Genomic DNA, 23,363 nt, shown 5'->3' on the forward strand with positions numbered 1-23,363 from the left:
TGTTAGAGAGCCGTTCAATCAGCAAGCGAAGTGCAATTTAACGTCTGGTTCTCTTCACCCGACAGGCCGACACGCTGGTTCTCTTCACCCGACAGGCCGACACGCAACATTTAAAGCGAGCCGGGCGCTTCTACAATGTTTTCTCAGCCACTCGCTGCGTCTCGAATGTTTTCCCAGCAAACCGGGGCTTGCATTTCTTTTCCACGGCAAGCAAGTCATCAATTAACACTACAGCCCCCAAGAATTGTTTGGAAAGTGTAGGGTGAAGAAGAATGCAGTATATATATGCTACGCTTTGAATGATGGAGTGGCCTTTTCTTTCTTTTTTTAACATGAAATGCCGTGTGAGAGAGTAGCCTTCCACTTGACTTTGTAGTTTTTCCCCCTCCTATTTCTCCATGGCAGTAGTGGAAAATGTACTCGCATGTAAAAGTAGCAATACCACAATCATAATATAATGTGACGCATTGTGTGCATGACTAGTTTGTGTCCTGGGCAAACAACTAATCGACCTGAAAAGTTTGGTGAACCCTTGCTCTAGGCAGGGCAAGCCCCAGGTGCTGGAGAATGACAGCCCCCCGGGTCTGTACTTGTGAATTAAAATGTTCTGAATGTAACGGTTAGTTTTTAATTGCCTTCTCTGGTTAAACCTAGGTCAAATAAACATCAGGTCTTAATTGGCTGTGGCTGCTGCATGATAAACCGATGAAACGCTTTGCAGCATTTTAGAGGCGATGGCAGCTCAGCCGTCAATTCCTAGTTAACAACAAAACAAACAATGCCCACAGTGGATCAAATTGGTTGCCTGTTGGCTGAATAGTCACATGCAGCCAACTTGAAATGTTTACAACGTTTGGAGCATTTTAGTGCTGAAACAAACATTATAAAGTGTGATGGAGTGTGTTGCCAGACACTTTGTTGGAATGCACTGGCCGCTGTGGACACACATGACCTCTGTGACTATTGGTTTACGTTTCTGTCAGTCACTGTGATTGTGGCACTTCATTGGTTTGCAGGTAAGTCAATCACCATGAGTAGGAACTCAAAATAGCCTTTCAATTGTTCTCAGTGAGAGAGACTCTCTCTGTCTTGTCTGTCTCTCAGTAATGATTCTTAATGACTGGTCAGTGTCGAATAAACCAGAGATATGGGGAGTTGGACTCTTGACAGGAACTTGTGTGAATGAGGGGAAGTTTTCTGAACAATTACTGCAGGCTGCACAAAAGAAAACCTTTTGAAAAGGGACACATTATCAGCAATGCAACACAGGGTAGTAGTGGATAAATAGGACATGGAGCGATGAAAAATTCATGTGACCAAGAAAGAGACTGTTTGCTGTATCCAATTCCAAGTAGAAGTTCAGTTCAGTTCGTACTCGGATGTAAAAGTCAGTTCCTTAGAAACAGAGCCTTAGGAAGAAGCCCAGTGGCTATAGGAACTAGAAAGTACTTCGATTTTAAAAGTAGCAATACCACAGCAAATACCGGTAAATGGTCTGTTACTAGACGTAAAAGTACAAAAGTATTGGCACCAAAAGTAAAAGTGCTCATTTTATGCACAGTATGCAGTGTCCTATTTCACACATTAAAGTGGTAGATTGGCGGTTAAGTGGATGCAATATATTGGATTGTGTTTGGGTCGTATCTGCTCCGGCAGCACTGGCACTGAAATCAAAACTGGCACCTGATCATTTGGTCCAAATGACATCTAAAGATAAACCCACATTTTGTCGCTGCCAGGCAGACACCTTTTACTGCGGTGGTTCCCAAACTTTTTCATGTCAAGGACCCCCAAATTGACAGTAATTAGCCCGCGGACCCCCATTTGAAAATATATGCTAGGGACCCCCATAAGAGAAGATTTTTATGGAAGTGATTAGTGCATTAGTCTATGGACCCCCATTTAATAGCATCTGCGGACCCCCAATTTATATTGTAAAATCAATGATAATTTAACTCTGAGAGCGTACAAATGGAACCAAATTGACCTGTTAGGGTCCATTTGGTTGCATTTGTACACTCGGAGTTACAGACCCATAAGGGTCCATTTGGTCCAAACTGTCATTTAGCTGGGGACCCTCTGAACTCCCTCAAGGACGTTTTTATAAATATTCACCCATTGAAGCTTATATGACTAAATAGGAACTACATTTGGAACACAGGCTCTCTTTCTTTTACCATTTCCTGAAAAGTAACAGTTTTGTGTTTATATGAGAATGTTTCCACCCAATGATTCATAGTTGCATTTCTCTGTGTTTTTGTTCAGGTGAGGAGGAGGGAGGTAATCCAGCTCAACACAACATCTCCACTATAAAAAGGTAAGATTGCACACATTTATATAATCCATCTCTCTACCTCTCTCCTCATGTTAAAAATGTAACGGAGATGGGGGGGGGGGGGGGGGGCATTTTCTTCTATAAATCGGGACTATCTGGCCTGTGCGTTCTATTGCTCGTATATAAAAGGTCCTCGTAAAATCCAGTTCATTAAACTGGAGGTGCTGTGTCAACACAAATCCAATGCAGACCCATTAGCTGTTTTGGCCCTGTAAAACTAACTCTCTCTCTCTCTCTCTCTCTCCCTCCCTGTGTGTGTGTGCGCGCGCTCCTCTTTGTATTATTACATTTGTGTGAGGACATCACCATTTGATTTTAGGATGGGGATTTATTGAAAGCAGCAGATACTGTGCAGCGCGTTGTATGCTTGCAGATCTGCTATTTTCTGGTGCGCGACACCAGCGCACAACTCAAAATACCTAATCCCAACCCCTAAATTTAGACCTCAAAATGCCTAATCAGGGACGTCGCAAATGCTTAATCCCGTCATACAGTCTGGAGCACGGAAGCTCTGATCACGAGTAAAATATAAAGCGGAAGTGAAGCCTCCTCCCCACTTCAGTTTTGTCATTACAGTTTCGCAAATATATTCCTAATATAAATATAAATCATCTAAGCATATAATAGCTTGCTGCTTAGCAGAAATAATAATAATAAAAAAAGATATTTTAAAATATATTTTGGTGAACGGAAATGACAAACCGATTACTCTGATTTCGGGAGCTGTAGTTCCAGACTCTGTATCGGAGATTGTAGAATAGTTGTCCGGCTACGCGAGACTACCGCATAGTGCCCAGTCTGGTGCAGGAAGGTGTTGACACATCGTAAGGGGATGTGACCTTTAACCTTTTGAGGAAGTGTGTTTCATCCCGTGCCAGCTTATACATGTTCCTCTGGAGACTGGTTCTCAACAAGGGGTCCAGGGTCCCCCAGGAGGTCCTGGACCATCAGGAGGTCCTGGAGGGGGGGGGGGGGGGGGGGTTCCACGGTCTCCCCGGGTGTACGAGTCATAGTTTAATCCATTTAGGACGGGAACCCCTTTTGGTGTTTTAAGCATTTTGTTATACTTTAGCTATTGAAAAATAGCAGATCTACAAGCTCATATCTGCTATTTTTGAGAAATCGTGAAAATGTGCTTGTGCATGTTGAGAGCTACAGTATGTTTTTGATAAACCTGTTACATGACTTCATGTCACATGATCCCCTGATGGATAAACGTACAGTAACACCGTGACCGTACCCTTGTACAACTCCTGGGTGTTCATTTAACTCTTGGCGGTGTACGAATGGAACCAAATGGACCCACAGGGGTCCATTTTGGTTCCATTTGTACACTGTCAGGAGTTACAAATGGATACTGAGGGGTTCACTCTGTGTGGGCGACCACAGCAAGACCATGTTGAGAACAAGAGAGGAAATGGGAACCGAACGTAATTGGTCCTGTGTGAGCGCATGGGCTATATTTGATTGCCTGTGTGTGTGTGTGTGTGTGTGTGTGTGTGTGTGTGTGTGTGTGGCTGCGCTGTGCTGTGCTGCTGTTTTTTTAATAAGCAGATGTGTGTGGGTCAGTGAAGTTGTGTCCCCACCAGGCTGTTATGTGATAAACCATTGTGTCCCCGAGGCGTGGCCGCAACACAGCTGCTACTGACGCAACCGTCCCGAGTGTCTCTCTCTCTAACTAACACACACACACACACACACACACACACACACACACACACACACACACACACACACGTTTTTATCTATCTCTCCGTGGAGATGTCAAAGACGTTTCGTCGTTAAAAATCAATGTTTGTTGCCATTTCAAACCTTAAACATAAACCTAACCTCTACACATGTCTGATCTCAACCTCAAATCTCTTTTAGCAATTGCAGCCTTGCAGCTAAATGTTTCTTTAGCCGTGAAAATGGTCTTCATAAGGTCAAGTTCTTTTGGTTTTGGTTTTACTATCCTTGTGGGGTGTTTTAGTCCCTGCGTGGGTAGTCAAACCAGCACACGCACGCACGCACAGACACACACGCATGCATGCACAGACACACACGCATGCATGCACAGACACGCACGCACGCATGCACAGACACACACGAGGCGGTATCAGGTTTAAACGCAAAGTGTTTGTTTTATATGACTATATCTTATGTTATGTATGTATCCTCTGTATGATGTGCACAAACTGAACAAAGAAGCTTTTTTGCAAATAGACAGTTCATTCATTTGTCAACAACACATGATGTGTGCAGTTTGTGTAATGGTTATTACTATAGGCTACTTACTGTAGTGCCAGATGGGGAGAATAACTACAAAGATAAATCAACAACAGATATTTACATATCCGGTAGTATGTATGTACATGAGGTTAGACACAAGGTGCACAAGGATAAGTAGACATTGTGACCATGGTCACATTGTTGTTCTTTAAGAATATTACTTTTAGGGTTCATAAAAACACATATTCAGGTTGTTGTTAGGACTCAGGATCAGACATTTCGAGGTTGGGTTTAGGGTTTCGGCTATTTACGGCTATTGTCAATGCTCTCCTAAAATGTTGGATGTGCTCACAGTCACAACTTAGTAATGCAAAGCTTGTATGAATTAGCCTGGCTGAAGGGCCGGGAATCTGCCGTTGGCAAAAACAGTTGCCTGCGGACCACGCGTCGGTGTGATATGAGTCTGGCTTATTTGCCAGGATATGTATGTATTAGGTATGTCCACAAACTGAACAAAGCTGCTTGCTAATAGAGCGTCGCAGTCCCGCCCCCTACCAGGGACCAGAAAATGAAGTCTGTCTGTCTGTCTGTCTGTCTGTCTGTCTGCGTGCGTGCGTGCGTGCGTGCGTGCGTGCGTGCGTGCGTGCGTGCGTGCGCAGGTGTAATTTTCCTCCTTATCTATCACAGTACAGCCAATAGGATGAAGCTGCAAATGAATGTTTATAATGACACACACACACACACACACACACACACACACACACACACACACACACACTGCAGGGTGTATTTAGGGGTGATACTCATTAACTACATGGGGAGGGGACCAGCAGTCATTTGCAAGAGTGTCAAAGCAAACTAGGCATGCCATCTGTTTGTGTGTGAGCGTGTGTGCATGCAATGTTTGTGTGGGTGTGTGTGACGTGTGTGTGTTTGTGTGTGCGGACGCAGATGAAGGCGTTCAAGGAGATGGCACAATAGTGTACCAGGGTGTGTACACTGTACAGAGCCTGAATTTCATAATGTGGACTGTGTGTGTGCGTGCGTGCGTGCGTGCGTGCGTGCGTGCGTGCGTGCGTGCGTGCTGATGCCAATAGCTTCCATGCAAGGCACCAACCTTCTCAGGAGCGGTTACGGTTTCAGTGTCCTGCTCATCCACACTTTTGACATGAAGCCAGGAGGACACAGGGGTCGAACCGGGTTCCCAAACGGCCGCTCTACCTAACAGAGCCACTGCCACACCATGATATGACATCGTCTGTCATTCCTTTTCACCCCTTTATCTTCCTCATGTCCTTCCTTCCTTCCTTGTGCAAGGGGAGAATGAAATGAGTCTCATTGACATTCCTGGACAAAGTCCTTCTGCTCTACGTAACGTGCACAGAATAGAGTTTAAATCTGCATTATTCACACATGATGAATTGCCCTGCGTTTGTCTGATTAGTGGTTTAGAATTCAGACTGAGACTTTTTATACTTTGTAACTCATTTTGGTGAGTTTCAGCGGCTCGAACTTTTCCTGTTCGATGCCCTTTTTGACCCATAACTCCATAGAATGTGTGTTTTATGGGAAAGAGATTGTTCGAATTCACAATGAGTAGAATTACTTTTTTTCACTAGGCTGACACACCGGCACGCACGCACGCACGCATGCACACACACACACACACACACACACACACACACACACACACACACAGAGACGAGCTCAAAAACATGCTCCGTTCACATTTTTCCTCTGGGAAATGTGTGAGTACAGGAAAGCGTTGGTTTGAACTGCAGAGGAAGTGTGTGTGCGTGTGTGCGTGCGTGCGTGCGTGCGTGCGTGCGTGCGTGCGCACGCATCTCAGAGGGGAGCTGCAGCTGTGAACGCGAGCTCAAGTATATAAACTCCAATTGCACACTTGGAAGGCATGCATGCACTCACGCCCATGCATGCACTCACATGCACTCACATGCACTCATGCATAGTAGACAGACAGGTGATAATGTCAGCCACACTTCACTTCCTGTCGTAAAATAAAGAGTTAATTGGCAAATGGGACAAGACGGCACAAAGGAACTTTGACTACAGCTTCTGTTTGGAAGGAATGTAAAACATAGTGCCTGTAATAGCCCCTGTAACTGTCACAAGACGAGGGGAATTCAGTTTCTCAAGCGAGTGCCGAAAGAAAATCCTTAATTCAGACTGTTTTCATTATACTATCTTGATGAGGTCAATTGGGCTGAAAGACTCGATAAGCCCTATAAAAGTCTGTTTCTTTGTCCTTAAGAAAGTAGTTACCTTACTTATTGTTTGGAGATGGCGAATAGTTGTGTTTCTTTCAACCTCTAAAGAGAAATCAATTCCAATTCTCAATTAAATGTCTGGGGAAGGTACTTTGAAGTCAGTAAAGATGAAGTCAGCTTTGTATTAATTGGAGGAGGCTCCTAAGTGTTTTTGAATGGGGGGCCTCCAGGCACCGTCCAAATCAGGTAGTTCGCCGCGCTCACATCATAGTGTCTGCTGGACTCCTGCTGTTCAACACTAATCACACCTCAGTGGAGGCTGAACATAGCTTGGAACTCGGGACTGTGAAGAGCCGATTATATCCACTAACCCATTGTAGAAATCTGTGATGTTCACTTATTCAGTTTGAAATATTGAGAATGGTTTTAGCTTTTCCATATAGCGGTATTTCACTGAAATCATCTCTCCATGATGTCTGGTCCGGGTAGCTCAGTCAGTAGAGCACTCGGCTTGGTGCCTGTGTTCCATCCTGGGCTTCCCCAAGCTGTACGTTTTAAAGTACTGGGATTGTAAATAGTACACAAAGTACTGGGAGCTGATGGTAGGTGTTGTAAAAAGTAAAAAGTATTGGGAGCTGATGGTAGCCGGTGTTGTAAAGTACTGGGAGCTGATGGTAAGTGTTGTAAAAAGTATTGGGAGCTGATGGTAGGTGTTGTAAAAAGTACTGGGAGCCAATGGTAGGTGTTATAGAAAGTATTGGGAGCTGATGGTAGATGTTATAGAAAGTATTGGGAGCTGATGGCAGGTGTTGTAAAGTACTGGGAGCTGATGGCAGGTGTTGTAAAAAGTACTGGGAGCCGTAGGTGTTGTAAAAAGGATTGGGAGCCGATGGTAGGTGTTGTAAAAAGTACTAGGAGCTGATGGCAGGTGTTGTAAAGTACTGGGAGCTGATGGCAGGTGTTGTAAAGTACTAGGAGCTGATGGCAGGTGTTGTAAAGTACTGGGAGCTGATGGCAGGTGTTGTAAAAAGTACTGGGAGCCGTAGGTGTTGTAAAAAGGATTGGGAGCCGATGGTAGGTGTTGTAAAAAGTACTAGGAGCTGATGGCAGGTGTTGTAAAGTACTGGGAGCTGATGGCAGGTGTTGTAAAGTACTGGGAGCTGATGGCAGGTGTTGTAAAAAGTATTTGGGAGCCGATGGTAAGCTGATAGTACTCTATAGGTGTTGTGCTCCTTGTCTCATGGGGGCTAGTGAAAGGGGGATAGGCTACCATGGCTTCTCTTTCCAGTAAATACGACCATATGAAACCTGAAATACTTTACAATATGAAATCGTGTTACTATTAAGGGGGGAGGGGGTATTGTTTTTATTGCAATGTATCTGAAACGTTATCAGTTTCAAAGATTTCCATAGTTCAAGTCATATCATAACTGCACTATCTATCAGAATCAACAGCGTATGCTGTTTATTGCACAACCGTGTGTGTGTGTGTGTGTGTGTGTGTGTGTGTGTGTGTGTGTGTGTGTGTGTGTGTGTGTGTGTGTGGGGGGGGGGGGGGTGGCTAATGAGGCCTCGGGAAGAATATCAATTCCTTGAGAAAATACCCGCTGATGGTTCCATTGGCGTGTCAAGGCCAGACTCGTTTGAATATTTTGAATTATTCCGTCTATATTCTGAATGACATGAATACATTATTCTATATTATCCTATATTGTATTGAATACTGTATGAGGATATACTGCACAGTGCCTGTTGAAATTCTGTGACAATGGGGCACTGAAGGGAAGGATGGAGGGATACTGTGAATTGATGGATAGATTAATGTATTGTCAGGTTGATGGATGGATAAGTAGAAAATCTATAGATGGATGTATGGACGGGCTAATTAAATACAGCGGTCGGGTACAATATAGATATAGATAGATATACGGTACGTTGAGAAACAGACACCTGGATGAATGCAGAAATGAGCACAGGGACGAATGGATGGACAGAGTTCCAGGACGATATGGAGATATGCACACGCTCGCAGTCATATTTAATAAAAGCCTTGAATCTCTCAGAATTATACAATGACAGGTTGATTATCTCAGCCTTTGAGACGGCTTGTGTCCACGTGTGCACGGGAGCGCTGTGTGCACGTGGTGTCTAAAAAGTCTGATTTACACGTTGTCTTAAGGCGGTGTCGTGTGCGCCGAAGGTAGCAGACCTACAAGCCCACAGCATGTCGCATTCGGGCCGCATTGTGGGCTTGTAGGTCTGCTAATTTTCGGAGCGCCATGCACCCTTGTACAACGGGAGTGTAGACGAGACTTTTAATATGTGCTGATGCTGTGTCTTTTCTGTATGGCACAGCGTGGCGGCACACTTGTTTCAGCTGAAGATGGGGACTCGCTATTGAACACGGTCTGAATGCAGGGCTGATGAAACCCACACTGATAATAGCCTTTTCATTACGTCCTTAGCCAGGCTTGTCATTTCATTTTCTACGAGAGAGGGAGAGGGAGAGGGAGGGAGAGAGAGAGAGAGAGAGAGAGAGAGAAAGAGAGAGATTCAGATTTTTGCCGGGTACTCGTTATCTCATGACTTGAGCTTCTGAGTGTAATTCTTTTTATTATTTTTCTATGGCTCTGCTGCTGAGAGAGAGGGAGAGAGTGGTGTAGATTTGTAGATAAAGGGCGTGCCGTGTCCTATAGTTAACAGCTAGTGGTATAAAAGCTGCAATCAATAACATGTTTAGTGAATAATATGCTGTTTGGAACAATATGGTGCTTTTGTTCTACCCATAGCTGAATGGGTAGAGAGGCCACCTGGGGAACCTGAAGGTTTTGGGTTCCATTCCCGGCTCTAGCAATGTGTCGATTTGTCCCTGGGCAAGACACTTGGCAAGACTTCATCCCCTCCTGCGATCAAGTCTGACCACATGGGCAAGCATCAGCTGGGTGAAGCCGAAAAAGATCTCCCTCTCACACATCAGTGCGCACACGGTGACCGCAATGTGGATTGTTCTATGGCGATGTAAACACCAAATATCTCAAACGAAATACTAGATTCTCTACTGTCTATGTTCCGTTCTTTAGTTATTGACAAAGAACTGTTCTGACATCATTCTGACGTCTGCATATGACCCATAGACATAATACTGTATCTGGGTGGGGCATGCATTTATAACCTGCATCGTTCCAAGTAGGCCAGTGCCCAACGGGCACCGCTGTAGAGGCCCCATGGGCACCGCTCTAGTGTATTCAATTGATCAACATAGCACTGGCAGCATACAGTTGGGTGCCACCGATATTGTCCCTTATCATTTGACCCATTTAGGCCTGACCTCAAAATTTAAAAAAATCCTAAATCCTCCAGTTTTCTGAAATAAATATTTTCACGATTTTTCAAAAATAGCAGACCTACAAGCTCATAGCTCATAGCGCGCCACCGAGTGGCGCGCTATGAGCTTGTAGATCTGCTATTTTTCAATAGCTAAATTATAACATAATGTTTAAAACACCAAAAGGGGTTTTGCGCAGATCACGCAAACCTCAGCAAAAAGAAAAGGACAATATCGATGGCCTCCAACTGTACACAATCAATGGTGGAGTATTTGAATATAATGTAACACAAACACAACGGCAGTGGTTGTAGTCATTCTCTCTTCTGTACATCCTGGGGTCAGCTACGACCACTGCTGCTCGTGTTACTGCATGAACGGCACAACGGAGCCACAATGCTGTGAGTGTGTATTAAAAAAAAGATTGTCTTTTGATATATTTTGCAATTATTTTATTATGATTATTACCAGTTTAGTTTCACGTGATAATGCCATGCTGGACATTATTCTCATTTGTTTGGTTTGTTTCTCTCTGCGTCTGAAAATAGACACCGAGAGATGCTGCACCCCAGCCCACCACCGGTAGCCCACCTACACTACAGCATGGGTGTAATTGGTTCCCATGTTTCCCTCAGGCTCAATTAGTCTGGGCTTTAGTTGCGCTGAGTCAGCTCTGTCGCTGAGGTCGGGCTGGGCCTTTTTTTTCCTGGTCTGTTCAGATCTCTACACCCTGAGGACTGTGTCAAAGAAACTGGATTGCGCAATTGGGGATACATTACGTTACGTTCGGGCAGAAACCTTATATCTCCATGTTTCGTTGCTGACGGTATAAACACCTCTCATCTCCATATTTAATTATTTTGTGGGTTTTTTTCCGTAAATTAATGCCCTATACATGATCATTCAGCAGTGTCACACAAAAGCACGTAAAAAGTAGCAGAAATACAAACGCCGTGCTTGTCAATCCACTACTTTTGCTCTTTTTGAATCTGAATCCCGAAACGTAACAGTTTTGGACATAGAAGGTTTCCACCCGACGGAGACTATTTGCTATTTTTTTTCCTGCCTTTATTTGATAGTTTAAGTAAGAAAGAAATTGGAGGACAGACATTCAGAGTGACACGCAGCAAAGGTCGTTGGGGTAGGGAGTCGAACCCGCGACACGCTGTCAGGCTGGATTACCAGCCTAGGTACCCAGACCGCTAGGCCAGCCAGGGCCACAATTTGCTAATTGTAATGTTTGTTTTGTTTTGTTTGTTCATTTCCTGAAAACTAGCAGTTTTGGACATTACAAGTGTTCATCCGACAGCAACGAAATAACTTGTTTTTTGTCTGTGAGAGAGGCATCGGTCAGCTCTGCAGCGGCTCCCGCTAGAGCGAGTAATCAAGTCGCAATTGGACAAATGATTCGGAAGATTTAGACCTAAACACGTAATTCTTTTCTTCACGGCCGCGTGACTAAATGGGTAATGGTGCTTGTTTAAGGAGGCCGCTGGTTTGTGGAGCAAGGCAGCAGAACCAAGCCAGTCATTAAATCCTGGAGTCTGTGTGAAAATGTAATTCATAGGGTTTTCTGCCCCCCCCCCCCCCCCTCCTCCCTGTCCGTTGCGAGGAGATGTTTCTCTTATTCATTTCCTCACTGCTGTGTCAGAAAAAGAAAACGTCTCACTCGTCTTGGTTCAAGGTGATATCTCCAGCTTCCAGAAAACTCTGGCATGATTTCTAGTACGTCGTTGCAGCGACATGTGGATGACAGAGAGCTAAACATATTGATGCCCTGCAGGGACATTCAGCTGTCAATGTCATAGCAGCACCAGCAGCACCAGCAGTTAGAGTGAAATGGATTTGAGGTACGATTTAGGCGTTTACCAGATGCACTTTTCCAGAGCAGATCGGTGCAAATGAGAGTAATCAGAGAAAGCATGAATTCTAGTCAACAAACCACACGATACATACTCACAAAAGTGATATCTGCAGCTTCCATACAACTTGGGTATGCTTGTACGTCGCTGCAAGATGTCGTTGATTTACAGTAGAGATGAGATAAACATATTGGATGGCCTTGACGGGCCCGGATTATGGAAATTCAGGTGTCATAGCAGCACCAGCAGTGAGCGTGAAACAGATTGGAGGTACTATTACGATTTTAGGCTTTTAACAGACACGCTTTTACAGAGCAAATCGGTGCACAGCAAATGAGAGGAATCAGGGAAAGCATGCAACAAAGAACAGGATAGTCACAAAAGTAGAATGCAAAGAGAACAATGTCATACGTATCGGGTACAGGTAAGAGTCTAGTCAACTATCAGCTTTGATATGATTGCATATAAGCTACAATATACAGTATGTGCATGTGCAGTTTATCAATACAGTATATGAATGAATGTCTAGTATGCACCGACTATCAGCAATTATTCATATAAGAATAGACATTTGTGTATAGTCTATCCACATTGAATATATGATTATCAGACCTTCATCTTTGAGTATTCCTATGTGGATCTATTTAACAGTATACTGTATGACAGAGAGAGAGAGAGAGATAGCAAGAGATAATTATGTGAAAAAGTTGTTTGTGATGGATGAACAATATATTATGAATACAGAACAGTCCTGAAAATGTGAGATGTGTTGTTTTCATTTCATGACAGACTCTTGTTGTTTTCTCTGTCTTAGTTGCCCTCCCACTCCCCCACCTCCCTCCTTCAAAACCTTCTCCTCTCATTCGCCCTGGTCTGTTTTACAAACTGAATCACGTACAGCAAAAGAAAATGAAGATGTACACAAAAACAAAAAAAACGTTGATTCATGAGATTTTTTGCACAATAAGTTTGGTTCCGTCTGAGCGGCCTTCATCGGCGCATGCTAATGCGCTGCGGTGCGGTCAGCGCTTCCTGCCTACCGGATCACTGCACACACTGCCGCACACATTTCCTCCCCTGTGTGTGTGTGTGTGTGTGTGTGTGTGTGTGTGTGTGTGTGTGTGTGTGTGTGTGTGTGTGTGTGTGTGTGTGTGTGTGTGTGTGTGTGTGTGTGTGTGTGTGTGTGTGTGTGTGTGTGTGTGTGTGTGTGTGTGTGTGTGTGTGTGTGTGTGTGTGTGTGTGTGTGTGTGTGTGTGTGTGTGTGTGTGTGTGAGAGAGAGAACCATTTCCTTTTTTGACCCTATTAACGCTGTGTCCCAGGAAGAGACTGTTACGATCTCACCAGCACACGGTAAACTACACAGATAAGTGTTAATTCATCCGTTTGTACCTCTCAGGAAGCGTACACGTGTGTTGTAATCTCTAAGTACTGGACCCTTGTCTGGTTCTGACAGACAGGTAGTGTGTGCAGGTTGGGTGGTGTGTGACAATCCAGTTGAAGTATTCCTTTGGTACGGCGACTGCGGCAGCGGGCCCGGGAGAACAAATTAACGGACACGTCACACGAGACAATATCACGCTAAGGTTCACAAAGTTTATTACACAAACAGGAAACATATATAGTGCTGGATCATAATGACGTGACAATAAGATATGAGACAGAAGAACGTGCCTACTGCAGCAAGGCTGACCTTGCTGCCGCCGAGATGTCTCTCGTAGCCTATCTATAAAGTATGCTACAGCACAGGCAGTACACAATACATATCAAGTACACTGTATCTCAAGTTCAAGTACATAGATGTACTGCACAAGATGTACTGTGCATGGGCTAATATCATAACAACGTGTAACCAAATGGACCCTCACCGGTCAAGTTGGGAATGCATGTGTTCAATACCTGTTCAATACCGTTGCAGTTGAGCGGAGTAGCCATTGTACCCCGTGCTTTTAAATCCCTACTTATTGAAACCCATTCCCTGGCTTTTAGCTGCATTGCACTGCACACTTATCTAATATCTTTAAAGGGCCACTTCACCCCTTTTGCAACGAGATCTTGTTTTAATCATGTTTGGGAGACGAGAAACACTTTCCTGGGGGCTTTTATGTGGGAAATATGTGTTTTTAGATATTTCAATATTTCAAAGTGTCCATGGGCTCCATGATGTCATGGACACTGGGCTCACTTATTTCCTGGACTACATGTTGTCTCAGTAAGGCAGCCCTCCCCCTATCCATATGGAGGAGCAGTTGTCTAAAGCATTATGGGAATTGTAGTCCAGGAAATAAGTGTCCATAACATCATGGAGCCCATGGACACTTTGAAATACTAAAATATCTAAAAACACATATTACCCACGTAAAAACCCCAGGAAAGTGTTTCTTGTCTCCCAAACATCATTAAAATAAGACCTGGTTGCAAAAGGGGTGAAGTGACCCTTTCAACTCTGCATATTTTGTTCTCTGTTAATGCATATTATTTGTTGATTTGGTTTTATTTGTTTTGATGCTCCGACTCCTTTTGTTTTGAACAGCACTTTGGTCCGCTTGGGTTTTTGTGAATTTGCTACGAGCTTGTAGATCTGCTATATATCTACAGTATAAATGCACCAAGTCTCTGCACCTACGTCTGTAATCCTCGTAACTGGAGAACCGTTCGACACACGTGTTCCACACCACCACAGGGAGTGCAGTGCCCCGTGTCGAGTCGGGCGGACACACGGTTGTCCAGAACCGCCACAAAAGGCCTCTGCCCGGGCTCTGGACAGGGCCCAAATTATATCTCCATATATGGAGCTGGCCTGTTCTGACTATCACACTGACACAAAAGCCTCTGCCTCGGGATCTGTTCAAATCATTGAATATTTATTCTTTTAAAGCGAACATTTGTAACGCCAATCTTTGCTTCTAGGTGTCCATAGAACAAAATATATTGAGATGGGGGTCGGCGGCCAAATTCATATAATTTTGGGAGTCCTTGACAATAGCTTAAATTAAAATTGTAATAAAAGTGCAGACGGTGTTCGGGTCATTGTGTACATTTTGTGCAATTTTTTTAGTACATTAATCTCTGCCTACACACCCGTCTCTGAGCCAAACGGGTGTGCATAAGACTTTGTTTCCTGGGGGGTCCTTGACATGAAACGTTTTGAGAAGCACTGATCTAGGGCGGGAGTGGCTCAGGGGTATAGTACAGTAGTTGCTGGTAGAGCAGCCGGATGGGAACCATGAGAGTCGGATGGGCTCCCCCAGAGTTTGTGCCGTAGTGTCCTTGAGCAAGACTCTGAAGCCCTAATAGCTCCTGATGTGCAAGTTGGTGCCTTGCATGCAGTTTCCTCCGCAATCGGTGTATGAGTGGGTGAATGTAATTAACAATCTATGTAAAGCTATATAATTGCACCGTTTACCATTTACTTGTTTTTTTCTTTTCAGGAAACTGTTAGGATTTAAAAGACATTTGTATAATTGGCCTCAGGTCTTATTATGGGTCTCTATCTGCCTCACATTTCAACCCAAGGCTCTACAGTGGCCTGTTCAGGATCTCTCCCGCTTCCACACGTCTCTGTGTGAAAACAGCTGACTCTGCACCCAGCCCGCCTCCTCGTACCTGTTAGCTCTTAGCACTGCTGACTTATGAAATGCCAGCCATTACGGCGGAAAGACACTATTATATCAAAATCAATGTTGTTCACGGACCGCCACGTTTTACTGTGCGGTTTAGTTCCGTTTAAAACTGAACTAAAATTGAGCCTGACCGATATGTCGTTTGACTTTTCTTCACAACATCGGCATCTGCAAAACGCCACTTTTCAAAAAAACTAAACCTTTAGTCATTTTATCATCTACTCGGGCTTATGTGAACACCCCAGACAGTTTTTAAGTTGCTCGATTCTGCATTTATTTATTCAAACCCCATTTTAACTATGTTAGATTCATCGGAAACACCCGTCCTTTTTTCTGGTGAGTGATACTTCCCTCCTAATATGTGTGGTGCCCGTTCTTTTTTTCATTTATTTTTTACTAAGAACCATGAACTTCATGTAGGGTGGGTCTTTTCATTGAGATAGAAGCTTTCTGCCCGACAGTAACGCTAATGATAAGAGGGGACTGTATTCATTGAGATAGAAGCTTTCTGCCCGACAGTAACGCTAATGATAAGAGGGGACTGTATTCATTGAGATAGAAGCTTTCTGCCCGACAGTAACGCTAATGATAAGAGGGGACTGTATTCTCACAGAGTTGTGTAAAGGCAGCCGGCGACCGTTGACCGCTAGTTGAGTTTACAGAAGGATTTACACGGCATGTCGTTGGCCTGGTGGCTCGCTAACTAAACTCATTAAGTGTGTGTGTGTGTGTGCATGTGTGCGTGTGTGCGTGCGTGTGTGTCTCATCCTTCTGGTGACACAAAGCAGAAGTCGCCTGTTCTGCTACAAGACATGGGGAGAAGTGTATGAGATGAAGAAAGAGGGAGAGAAAGGGAAAGACACACAGAGCGCGCACGGCCACCTCCCTTTTCACCCTCTACACCAAATGAAGGGTTAGCCGATCTGCAGGCCGAGAGAGAGAGAGAGAGAGGAGAGAGAGAGGAGAGAGAGAGGAGAGAGAGAGAGAGGAGAGAGAGAGGGAGAGAGAGAGAGAGAAAGTCAGAGACACTGATATAGAACAGAACTAGACTGCTTTATTTACACAGAAAATTGGGTTAAGAGGAAGTTGGGGGTTGTGTGTGTGTGTGTGCACGTGCATAACTTAATTCCACAGGGATGTCAAATCAACAGCTCCTCTGTTTCCTGTCCTAATTGCCAGAAAATCCCACGCTGGCTAGCTCACGCACACACACACACACACACACACACACACACACACACACACACACACACACACACACACACCATATAGCCAGTACTCTTTCTTCCGCTGCTCATTTCAAATTACTGTAAATAATATTGTACTGTACATTGTGTACAGTATTGTAATGGCCTGTGCTGTGTCGTTTTAGGTGAACAGATGATACATTTTCACCATTTTAGTCTCTGCTATAGGACAGGCGGGAGACTGGCTCCTCCTGTCTACATGTCGAAGTGTCCTTGGGCAAGACATTGAACCCCAAATTGCTCCTGATGTGCTGGTTGGTACCTTGCATGGCTTCCGCCGCAATCGGTGTATGAATGTGTGTGTGAATGTAAAGTGCCTTGGATAAAGGCGCTAAATAAATGCACCATTTACTGGTCGTCCGTCTCTCCGCGTGTCTGGCCGTTCGTTCAGTCTGTGAACAGATAATGTTGCCACGGAAACGGTCGACAGCGTGATGTCAGGCCATGACGTCACGTCACTCTATATAGTATGGCGAGCAGAGCAGTAGAGCAGAATTAGTATATCTTTAAGACTATAATAAAGGAGGTATCTAGAGATAGGCTTTAGACTCAAACGTGACCAGCTCCGTTCCCTCCCCAGCTCCTAGGAAGAAATACAGATCCTTAGGCCATAAGGCCTCCCTGAACGCCAACCCTTATAGACTCCCCTGACCGTCCCCTAGACGTACAGGAGATCTCGGTTACAGATAACCTCTGGCACCGTTGGACCGATCGGCTTGAAACTTTGCACTCAAATCGGCCTCATGGTGGCGCTATAGTAGCGTTGCTGCTTACTATCGGGTCTGGCTCTTTAGCCGATTGGTAACGCATGCCCCTTTGGATACATACGGCACTGGGTTTGCCTCCCGGCCGAGGCTACATTGGTGGCAGCGGTGTGAATAGGTTCCTCCGTTCGTTCCTCTGTGTTTCAGACCTACTGTAGCGTAGTCGACAACACGTTAACTTGCCTGGTTGTGGAGGTCCCACCCAGTCAGTCGAGCCCAGCTCGTGGATGCGCTTCCAGGTAGGGACGACTGTAAGCTATACCGTGCTGCTCGCTATCGGGCCTGGCTCTTTAGCCGACTGGTAACGTCCCGGCCGAGGCTACACTATGAACAGGGCTCTTAACATTTTACTCTTGAACCGTGGGTTGTACAATTAAACTTCCACAACTTTCACGTCCTTGGGTCGTGGTGCATTTTCTTCAAAACACACTTTTCCCACTACATTATGTCTGACTGTGGTCACGTGATCCAGATGTACCTGTCTGCTTTTTCAGATTGGACCATAGGTCACACAATACAAAAAGGAAAATCCCCTGGAATCCTTGGATCATGGCGTAACTAGAATGTTTTATTGCTGCAACTCCATTTGTACAGTAGTGTTTGGAACTATACAATAACGTTTGGAACTACGTATTCGTCAGCTCTGATGCCTGATGGCAAGCCTTCTAGTTTTTGTCTCTCTGAGCACACCCTACAGTAAATAAAGAAATTCCAAATCAACTGTTACAGTAGTTGGTTTTCGGCAATAAATGATTGAATATTGAATATTATATGAATACAAGAGAGTCTGAACTCTGTCTCATTGGCTCTGGACTTTTCAGGAACAGATTTTATCATCCTCATTAACGTGTTTTTAGGCTTTTTATTAATTCATAATCGTCACGCTAATATTTAGCGGGCATATACAGGGCAGCGTGTGTTTCTGCAAATCTCTGCAGAAAGTAGTGAGGTTGGGGGGGGGGGGGTGCAGTCAACAAACAAAACAAAAATAACTCAATTGAAACATGATCAATGTTTTGGAGCAGTCCTTTGAATTGGCAGGGAGCTCAGTTTTAAAGAATTTTGGAGTTCATTCCAAGATGTTGCGCCGCTGCCAGAGAAAGCTGCCCAGCTCTATCTGAGCATGAGGCACCTTGAGCTTTAAGAAATCACTAGAGCAGGTGCTATCGTTCACTTCCAGCATGGAGCAAATATAGGCAGGGAGCATCCCAGCAATTGCTTTATATAAAACTAGGTACCAGTGTTTATCCCGCCTCGCAGTCAGAGTTCACGTACAGTGCACAGTGGTGGGTACCGTACTGTAATTATCACCAGTAGGCCACCTTAAGGCAGAGTTGTAATGTAGACAGTGTCTAGGCGCTTTAAGAGTGCTGGAGCAGCAGACCTATAAATAATGTCACCATAGGACCGAGAAAAAAGTGGCCTCAATTACAGCTTTATTACTTTTAAGTTTTTACTTTAAGTTTTTGTCTTAGTTTGGAGACAAGATCAACTATATGGTATTTCAAAGAAAGTTTAGAACAAGCCTTAGAAACCAGGGCATCCTGGAGAGCATTAAAGGCAAGCCGCAGGTTCTCAACAGCAAGCGTAGCGGAGTCGGCAACACAGTATCAAACGGTGTCGTCCTCATTAAGGTGAGATTGACAGTCCTTCAGGGTGGAGACAATATTATGGGTCTAAAACCCAGTCCTGCGGGACTCCCGAAGAAACCGTCAGGAAATCAAATTGTGAATTCCCAGCCTTTACAGACTGAGATATATCAAGCAAATAGTTATACAATCACTTTAAAGCAACATTACCAAAACTAATAGCATTCAATGTATGTAAAAGTAACACATGATTGACAGTATCAAAAACTTTACTGTACACAATAAGGTGAGCACCTGACAACCTTAGCTGTCTCTCTGTCTCTGTCTCTCTCTCTCTCTCTCTCTCTCTCTCTCTCTCTTTCTCTCTCTCTCTCTCTCTCTCTCTCTCGTCTTCTTCTATCTATTACCTGTGTGTCTGTTTTTCTTTGAATCTATCATCTTTGTTTCACATTTCTCTCTCTCTCTGCCCCTCCCCCTCCCTTTTCTCTTGGTGTTCCTCCTCTGCCTGTGTGTGACGTCTCTCTCTCTCTCTCTTAACTATCTGACCCTACTCAATTTATCTTGGTTATCCCTCTTTCTCTTCTCATCTAGTTTTCTGTCTCTCTTTCACCCCCCCCCCCCCCTCTCTCTCTCTCTCAAATCATCTCTGTTCTCTTGCTATCCAATGTCTTCTATCTATTGCCTGTGTGTCTATTATTCTTTTATTCTTTCATCGTTGTTTCCCATCTCTCTCACTCTCTTCCCTTTGCTTGTCTGTTATTTTCCCCCCCTCCTTCCATTGCTGTCTTTTGTTTGTTCTTTTCTTCCGTTCCACACATGTGTCCTCCATCCCTCCATCCTTCCGTCCATTCATGTTCCCTCAGACAGACGTGTGCAGGTTGTAGAGGTCATCTTTACAGCTATAATCGCCCCCCTTATTTTCATTCATTCATCTATCCGCCTATCTGTCCGTCCGTATGTCCGTCGGTCCGTCCTTCATTTTCCAGGCATCCCTGCACCAATCGCTGCCTCCCAGCAAGCCAAATTACATCATGATAACGTTATGATGACGTCCTCCAGTGACTCCGGTGACGTGATGTTCAGAACTAGGCCAGATCACAGCCCATATGGGGATGAACTTTACGTCATTTCCAGGACGTCTTCACCAGTTTAAATAATATAGCTTATTCTGGGCCAGACTAGTTATGATATGACTTGAGTTGATCTGGCCTCGATCGGACTCTCTCTGATTCATCCAGGGACGTCCGTCTTAATGGGCAGAATTTATGTTGGTTGAAATCAGATGATATTCTGGGCCAGATCTGACTAGTCTTGGTTTGACTTGATCTGGCCACAATCGAGACGTCACTAATTCGTCCACGTCCTGACCATGCTTGAAGGGCTACTTTCACTTTTTTGTACTTTATGTATTTAAAGCACTTAAGCTACATATACTTTCTTAATCAGAGCCCCTCCTTTTCTCCCTCTACTCCAAATCCCTTTGCCGAGAATTGCTGATACACATGGTCACAATGCGGCACAGCACAACGCGTTGGAAGCTTGTAGCTCAGCTGTTTTATCCAAATGTTCACCACATGAATGTTGGAGTTGTTCATGTGGGTCTGTCTGTCTGTCTGTCTCTCCCTCTCTCCCTGGCGTGTATCCATGTTGACTAACTGTCTGCCTCTGCCAGAATAAAGGCTCTCACACACACACAGACAGACAGACAGACAGACAGACAGACACACACACACACACACACACACACACACACACACACACACACACACACACACACACACACACACACACACACACACACACACACACAGCAAACAAACAAACAGCCTTCAGAATGTTGGTCACATACTCATAGGTTTAAGTGTGTTTACCAGAATATTGAAGAGGAAGTAAGGAATCATCTTGGATAAAATGTTTATTACTGTGCGCGCGTGTGTGTGTGTGTGTGTGTGTGTGTGTGTGTGTGTGCTTGTGTGTGTGTATGCGGGCGTGCGTGCGTGCGTGTGTGTGTGAGAGTCTACAGTTTCCTGTGGTTTTGTGGCATGGAGGTCAGACAGAGAGCAGAGGGCATCCTTGCCTGCAATCTGGACCTGCTGTGTGTGTGTGTGTGTGTGCGTGTGTGCATGTGTGTGCATGTGTGTGCGTGCGTGCGTGCGTGCGTGCGTGCGTGCGCAGGCCTTTCTCTGTGTCTTCGCTCACATGTTTTCTCACTTTAATGGCCACTCTACAGACAGAATTAAAATAAGTTAAAAGTTAAAATATAGTTTTATGCACACAGGAAACATGGCGAGTGCATGCAGCAAATGGTGGAGCCAGCCAGCGGGCCGGGAATCGAACCGGACTGGTTGTACGCATGCAGAGAATGAGAAAACATAACCCTCCCAAAGATAATGAATATCCAGGAAGTGGTTGAGATATTTGAGGTCTAGATTTCCTGTCTCCAGATCTCTCTCTCTCTCTCTCTCTCTCTCTCTCTCTCTCTCTCTCACTGACTCTATCCTGGTTATTTTTGTCACATTCAGATGCCTTTAATTTATTTTATTTGTTTTAAGTTTTTTCTTCAGAACAGTAACTTCTTCACCGATTTCAGCAGAAAACAAACAAACGGGTTGGCTCCATGTGCTCTAGCGATAGACCTTGCTCCTGCGTGGACAGTGTGCCCAGCCGGATCCAGTGTGTTTTAGTCATAGTCTTTTGAATAGAATTTTTTGTCATATTTTAGTCACCTTAAATGTTTTACTTTTAGTCTAGTTTTAGTTGACTAAATCATCATAAGATTTTAATTGACTAAATCTGCAGTTGATTTTGTCGACAAAGATTGTTTGTTGTACAACACAAACATGAATGTGCCCTTGACCAACTTGTTGCGCGAACACACACACACTCACTCACTCACTCACTCACTCACTCACTCACTCACACTCACACTCTCTCTCTCTGCAGAAGCTATTATTATTCATAAGCGGTTTAATTAATTTAAAGACAAGTGGAGCACGTGTTTCCCAGTTATACATTTAATTTAATCTGTTCTGTTCTGTTCACGTTTGACATTTGAATGGATGCTCGTTCCGGCCAAAGATTTGTTTTCCCTCCAACTTAATAATGTTCTTATGCAGTGCTGAATCTGCTGTCGGGTGGAAAGTGGAAACCTTGTATGTCCAAAACTGTTACTTTTCACGACTCAAATTCAAAATGAGTCGATCTACAAGCTCACACCGTGTTGTTGTGAGCTTGCTATATTTTCACAATTTTTGGTGCAACAATCTTGTATGACAAAGTAGGTCGTTGATATACGGGACAAAAAAAACATAAAAAGTTAAAATACAGAAATTGGGACGATATTAAACTTGGCACTAAATCTCACATTTAACCAACTAGAGTTAAATAATGGCCCTCCTTGGTTTCATAAAGACCTAGCAACTAAAGTGAAATATACAAAACAGGTACTTCAGCAATTTGCCCCCCCCCCCCCCCCCCAATTCAGTCACAAGCTCTTAATACTTATCATTGGTTCAATATTCTTAAAAAAACACAGACACACTTTCCAATATCTTCTCTATTGTCTGACAGAGCAGGACATTAATTTGTGAGGAAAAAAGTTGAAATTATGGATATTATGTTTTCCTCCCATATTTCCTCCCATATTTATAACTCGCTCTGGATTAAGAGCGTCTGCTAAATGCCTAAATTGTAAATTGAAAATTGTATAATTGTCCTACTGTGTATTAAATAGGGAGCAGATGATTAATATTTATTGATTTTTCTGCATGTTTCTACCAGACTGAGGAGTTTATTGTTACTAAGTTATGGAAATAATGTATAGAATGATGATGGCCGGCCATCTGGAGGCAGGGGACGATACGTTACGTAGATGCTACAGTATATGGGGACACGTGCATGCACACACACACACACACACACACACACACACACACACACACACACACACACACACACACACACACACACACACACACACACACACACAGTCTCATCTCTAACCATATGGTGCTTTGTGATAGAATGCGTGGACAGTGTGTGGGCAGAGCGCGGCTGCTGGCCAGCCAGCGGCAGCGCTGAGGAGGGCTTTAACACCGTTAGATGTACTGCCAGACCGACTAAAACGCACGCACGCACGTACGCACACACACACACTCTCCCCACTGCTATAGCGTCTCTCC

At 44.3% G+C, this 23,363-nt stretch overlaps 1 protein-coding gene across 2 annotated transcripts in view; it reads left to right on the forward strand.

Moving 5' to 3' along the window:
- Nucleotides 1-23,363, forward strand: part of plxnb2a.1 (plexin b2a, tandem duplicate 1) — a 248,294-nt gene that overhangs the window by 87,109 nt on the left and 137,822 nt on the right. For both annotated transcript variants that reach the window (XM_079494226.1, XM_079494225.1), the window contains exon 2: nucleotides 2,266-2,317. The gene's annotated coding sequence lies outside the window, so the exon portion shown is untranslated. The remainder of the gene's footprint in view (nucleotides 1-2,265; nucleotides 2,318-23,363) is intronic.

The sequence above is a fragment of the Electrona antarctica genome, assembly GCF_951216825.1.
Source record: "Electrona antarctica genome assembly, chromosome: 23".
Taxonomy (NCBI): domain Eukaryota; kingdom Metazoa; phylum Chordata; class Actinopteri; order Myctophiformes; family Myctophidae; genus Electrona; species Electrona antarctica.